Here is a 6,842-nt window from a genome sequence, read left to right on the forward strand (position 1 = left end):
AGAAACTGTATGTATTACCTTGTAGTCGTGTACTTTGTAATGTAAAATAATTATACTTAAAGCCTTTCCAATTTAAAATAATGTAGTGATTCACAAACTATACCTATTATAGTTTAAATGTATGCTCTGTAATGAACTGAAAGCCTTTCCAATTTAACAATATGGATAAAGCAGTAGTAAGACATTTGTGAAAATACCCTTTTGCTCGACATCTTACAAAAGGGTTATCAATTTAACAAAAAATATTTTATATTCATATATATTCACAACATATATAATTAAGAATGAAAAGACAGTCAAATAAATAATTCTAACCTAAACTCACAACTAGACAAGGAACAAGATTTAGGACGGATTTCCAATTCTAAGTCCGTTGAACTTTATATATATATATATATATATATATATATATATATATATATATATATATATATATATATATATATATATAATTAAGAATGAAAAGACAGTCAAATAAATAATTCTAACCTAAACTCACAACTAGACAAGGAACAAGATTTAGGATGGATTTCCAATTCTAAGTCCGTTGAACTTTATATATATATATATATATATATATATATATATATATATATATATATATATATATATATATATATATATATATATATATATATATATATATATATATAAGTATGTTTTGATAAAATGTAGATAATAAATCAGTTTGAAACAATTGCTAATGGTTTGAAACGGTTTTGAAATTGTTTAAATGTTAACACAACAATCCGTGTGTTTTAATTGTATTCCTACCTAAAACCTTAAAAAATAGTGAAAACGTATGGGTATGAACTCACATCGAATCCGTGTTCTCGCTTGGATACGAAGTGGCAATGATGATCCTCGGGTTAGAAGTCAGAGGAATAGTAGTATCCTAAAAATAATTACACCCGACGTCGTATATAAATTAATAAGATCGTAATTTAAATAATGAATAATAATTTAAAATGTTAGACAACACTTAATTATGTAAGAAATACTTAGAAACAATATTTGGAATTAATTTGAGTGTTGCTAGGCATTTTCGGTGTGTGTTTGGGTGTTTTCGGTTGGAGGCTTGAAGATTTGAAGATTATTCTTGGTGTGCCTGGTGTTCTTCGTGAAAATAAGGAGATCTCGATAAAATTCTTATGAACATATGTTGTTTACAGATGATACTTGAGAGAAAAATGGAAAAGGGTTTGCGGTGTGAAATGTGGGAAATGATGAGTCTTTACGGATGTGTGTGTGTGTATATTATCTTAATTCCAAGTCGTAAACCCATTAGCTTAAAATCCTAGGAGTGAAAACTACTTGTTCTAGAATCTTATGACCAAAAGCACAACTGTGGTGGGTTATTTTATGGTTTAAGCTTTAAATTTTAACTTATGTTGACATATATTATCTTAAATAAATTTAGGTTTTAAACCATACTAAGTTACTAGCTTGTAAACATACCCTGAAGGCAATAGAGGATGCAATGAAAAAAGAATTGTAAATTGTGGTATCACTTGTACTAGGGTAGGTTTTAGACTATGTTGGGTCTAAGAAGTTTGGTATGTTACATTATCTCCCCCCCCCCCAAGTTAAAGGGAAATTCGTCTCGAAATTTATTCTAGAGTGGTTACTTAGGACTAGGGAAAGAGGTGGGTACTCCTATTCCATCTGAACCTATTGTTTTCAAGTGAATCCAGATCATCGCTCGGCATTCCAATGGATCTTCACTGTTGTGTTTGAATTTTGATCAGTAGAGAGTATGTGGGTTTTGCTTACTTGTCAATGTTAATCCGAGTGGTAAGATGTCTAGTCCTAGTCCTGGGAAGCTTCTGTCCTTAAGTTCATGGTAGGACTCATACCTGGTGCATCTACCATTGCCTCGTATATACAAGTCGTATATAATTAAGATTGACAAGATGGTCGGATGGGTGACTCTACCCCGAGTCCACAACCAGACAAAGAGTCATACCTAGTCCATCTTAATTATATACCACCCTCGTGTATACACGTGGCTGTTATAGGTTAACCATATTTGTCCCTAGCCTTTGTGCTTGAACTTGACTTGTTGCATGCATGGTATTCCTAAAAGGTCTGCTAGTAATACTTCGAGAAGGTTACAGAAGGTTTGGTACTCCTTGCATGAGTACTTTAGAGGTTTGAAGCGAGAGACGATTTTGAGGTTCATATCTAGTTTGTCGTTATGACTGACGGGGGTTTCGTTAGTCCGTCGGTTAAGGAGAAGGGTCATTTTGGTAGCACATTTGGTTGGTACGGTGAGGACCGAGCCAATCCATGTCTAATGACGTCGTCCCAACTTGATATCATAATAGGTGTTAAGTTAGTTTGGAAGAAGTGTTTGTTAGAGCGATAGTGCATCCTATATGTACTTTTCTAGTGCTTTTAGTTTTATCCTTGTTATTACTACTGCGAACATTTTGTACTGCATTAAGCGAGTACTAGCAGTAAGAGTGTTCCGATAAATAGTGATGATACTTCAGATTAAGATCCCCACCAGGTCCGTCTATAATCGCCTCGTGTTTACAAGTCATATATATTTAAGGGTGAGAAGACAGTTGTAATGCCCGATTCCTGATACGTAACTTAAATATGAGTTTTTGCATTTTTATACTGGGACTCGACGAGTTGAGGCCCCAAACTCATCGATTAGGGGCGAACCTTGGACGTAGGTGGAAGAGTTTACTCGATGATTCGGAAGCCCTGATTGGATGAGTAGATCTGTCTGAATGAATCCCTAAATCATAGGGTTTGCACCCTATTTGAACAACTTCTCCACTCTAGCCTCCATCTCCCTTAGACCCTATTCTCGTAACCCTAATTAGTTTGTGAGTGTCCTTGAGCTTTTTGTGCCATTTTATTGATTTGAAGCTTGGAGAAGGAATAAAAGGCTTGGAGATCCAAGAAGAAGGTCATAGATTTAGAGTTTTGGTTGCATTTCCAGCTTGTTTGAGGTAAAAAGCTTCAACCTTGGCTTTCCATCACTTAGATCTTGTTTGGGGATTGCATCTTGTCATTTTTGGGACATTTCTAAGTCACTCTCGGGATTTTAGTATATATTAGAGTGATGACTTCAGATCTAGGATCATTTGAGCTATTGAAGCTTAAAGTTGTCACCTTTATTGAGTTATGACCCTATCCCATGCATTAGAATTCATTTATGGCTTAGGTTTATTTTTTTAGCTTCATAACACCCATGCATTCATGTAAAGTTTGTAACTTTACATGGTATATCGAACCTAAGGGGTCAGATCTATGATTTGGATGCAATAAGCCCGAGTGAAATCGACTATATGGACTTGGACTTTAGGGGACTCGAAGAGTTGTTCATAGGACTTGGCGAGTCGGGTCATGGTTCCCCAACATTTTCTGTTTCTAAGCAATCTGGTTAAGTCTAGAAGAGGACTCAACAAGATGGACATGAATATGGACTTGAAGCTCAAAGAAATTAACGAGTTCAAGGGTGAACTCGGCAGATTCAAGGCGATGTCCCGATTGATATGAAGAAGAACTCGATGAGTTCACGGAAGAACTCAACAAGTCAAGGGCTAAACGTTCCAAGTTATATGAAGCAGGACTCGACAATTTCAAGGATGAACTCTTCGAGTCATGAGCAAAAGGTCTCGTTTCTGTATGAAAGGAACTCAACAAGTTCTTGAAAGACTCAAAGAGTAGGATCGAAGTTCCAGTATTTTATCGGTTATGGAACTCAACGAGTTGTCAGACTAACTCAGCGAGTTGATTCAACCAGATGTTGACTTTGACCACAAGTTGACTTTGACCAAGGTACTGACCTAGACTTTGACTTTGAGTTGAGTTGACCCTTGAAAGGGTTACGAGTATGAAATGGTAATTAAGGAAGGTTGTTTTGTGGAGAAGTTTGAGAGGAGTTCATCCCAGTGTTGAGGACAGGTCATTTACTACACGACATTGAGGTGAGTTACCTTCTAATAGAAGTGGCTCTAACGCCACAATGTCAGCCCACAAGTAGGAGAAATTGTGGATGATTGTCTTCGTGATAATTATATGGTTTGCCACTATCTATTATGTTTTATGTGCTAGTATGATATGATGTTATGTGATAGTGGTAGTAAGGGGGATAGTCCCCATATCCGATAGATAAGGCCAAGGGGTACGTCAGGCACTCCGGTATGTCTGATAGTATGATTATGTTATGCTTTTATGTGGTAGTAGTAGGGGGTGAAATAGTCCCTGTAATTGGTTGAGATAAACCGGAGGGGTAGGTCGGACACCCGGTATGTCTGATAGGGGTAGGCTAGGCACCCTGGTATGCCTAGCAGGGGTAGGTTAAGCACTCCGGTATGCTCATCAGGATAGGTTGGGCACCTAGATTTGCCTCGAAGTACGTTTATTATGTGGTATGTGGTATGATACGGGAACTCACTATGCTTTGTGCTTATAGTTTTCAGTTTCGTTTTCAGGTACCTCTTCATTGAAGGGGAAAGAGTCAGCACGGTAGCAACGCATGACACACACACATGATTTCCGCATTATGAGATTCTTTGGATTGTACTCTGACATTGTTACTCTTTTATGACATGGTTTTGGATACATGTGACTATTTTTTATGAAATCATGAGACTCGATGACGTTTTCTTATATATGTTTTTCTAAATCCTTATATTAAGAATGAAATGTTTGGTCTTGAAAATTCGGATGTTACAAGCTGGTATCAAAGCCTTGGCTTGAGGGATTCAAACACACTCTCAAGAGTGCTTGAACACAAATAGAGGGTTTGAAAGATTACCACAAGAAAATAGTTTTCCCAAAAGTTAAAGTAAGGAGTTTTGAGAAAGAACAAGGTGTGTGATGCGTGCAACCAGCCGAGCTCAAGTAAGTTTTCCCTATGATACCCATACATTTTATGTTATGAAATGATATGATTATGAGAATTACATGCTAGATTATGGCTAAGGATCCAGGAAAGATGCGTTTTATTCCTATTGTATGTGTATGAGAATTGCATGCTAGATTAGGGCTGGGGATCTAGGAAGATGCTTGATATGCCTGTTGTATGAGCTAGATGATATTACTGATTAGTCGGTGACATGATAGCCTAAATAGGATATGCATGGTTTGGGTACTCGATGCCTGAATGTTGCTTGCTTTGTGATTTAGGAGTTCTAGTTAGCTTTAACTAATTAGTAAACAAACACGCTAAGTTATATATTGCAAGGAATAAATAATTTTGGAAGCTTAGGTCTAGTCCTATTTCGCAGTTCTTGTCTGAGTCCAACCGTTGTAGGGTAGGACCTCTCATTCGAAAAATAATCTGGTCTCAGTAATATATGATGGTATTTGTGAGATAGTTAGTTGAAGATAGCAGGGACTCCTTATGTAGCTGATGGCGGAGAGTGGGTTGGAGAAGTTAACCTATGGTAAGCCTAGGATGAGACTAGCATAGAGTACAATAGTAGTAGAAGGGACTTAATGAAGTCAAAGCAATCCTTGAGGAAAGTACAGATAAATGTGGAAGGTAGTATGAACTCTTACTACTAAAAGTAAAGGATCCATACGTGAATGAAGTATACCAAACCTTACATGGTATAAAACTATAAACACTAAAGGGCCTAAGTGCTCTGAATTAAAAGTATCTTCAAACTACAAGTATTTTCAAAAGTATACAAGTATACCGAACCATCGTCATCTGTAACCACAAGTAGAACAAAACATAAGTAATTGGGTGTAGTGTACTATGGTTAAACCTGGGCAGTTATGTTGTCGTGTCTAGGGTCAATATAGCCTGGCCAACTATATTCATTCTAGACACGGCCAACATGTTCTTGGGAGTGACTGTGGTATGCGACATGCCTAAAACTTACCCTAATATCCCAAACATCGAACCATTGTCATAATCAATTCATGAAATACTATGGGGGTATTTCTCGATCCCAATCCTCTGTAGAAATCCTTAGTCGAGTGGCTATCTATGATTATTATTAGCGATAAATTATCTGTTTCGATAACTCTTTCCTGCTTTATCGCTTATTCGAATCATATGACTGCCATATCTATCGATTCAATGTAGATGACTTACCATCCTCTCTTTCTTGATCTTATTAGATCAAGATGCCTCCCCGAAAGAGACCCAGCTCAAAGAACAACAACAATCCTTCTTCGTCGCCACCTCCTCCCCAATTTGACCTAGCGTCACTCCAGACGGTCATGACAACTGCAATGGTGGCAGCCATGTCACAAATGAACCCTAGTGGTTCAGGAGGTGGTCCCCAATCTCAAAACCCCGAAATTAGTCAGGGACACCAAAGAGGGGGTTCCTATAAGGATTTCATGAATGCAAAACCAACATCCTTCAATGGCGCTGGAGGTGTCATTTCCTTATCCCGATGGTTCGAGAAAATTGAGTCCATATTCGAATTCTGTGCTCGTGTGGAGTCCGATAAAGTTAAATTCACGGCCTATACCTTCGTTGATAAAGACTTGACTTGGTGGAATGGCCGAGTCGAATCTCTGACCTTACTGATAGCCAATGCAATGGGCTTGGAAGCCATGAAAGAACTCCGCATTACCGAGTTCTGACCCCGTGGTGAAATGCAGAAACTAGAGCACGAGCTCTGGAACCTGAAGATGAAAGGTTCCAACATTGCTGCATACACTTCCCGATTTGATGATCTTGCACTTCTCTGCCCGGGATTAGTCACCCTTGAAAACAAGAAGATCGAAAGGTTCATTTGGGGATTATCCCAACCGACAATGAGTCATGTTTTGGCTGCCCGTCCGGATACCTATGATAGTGCTAAGACTTTAGGTCAAACTCTGATTGATCACAGCGACGATGTTAAGGAAATCAC

The sequence above is a fragment of the Lactuca saligna genome, chromosome 4 (assembly GCF_052625555.1).
Source record: "Lactuca saligna cultivar CGN05327 chromosome 4, ASM5262555v1, whole genome shotgun sequence".
Lineage (NCBI taxonomy): Eukaryota > Viridiplantae > Streptophyta > Magnoliopsida > Asterales > Asteraceae > Lactuca > Lactuca saligna.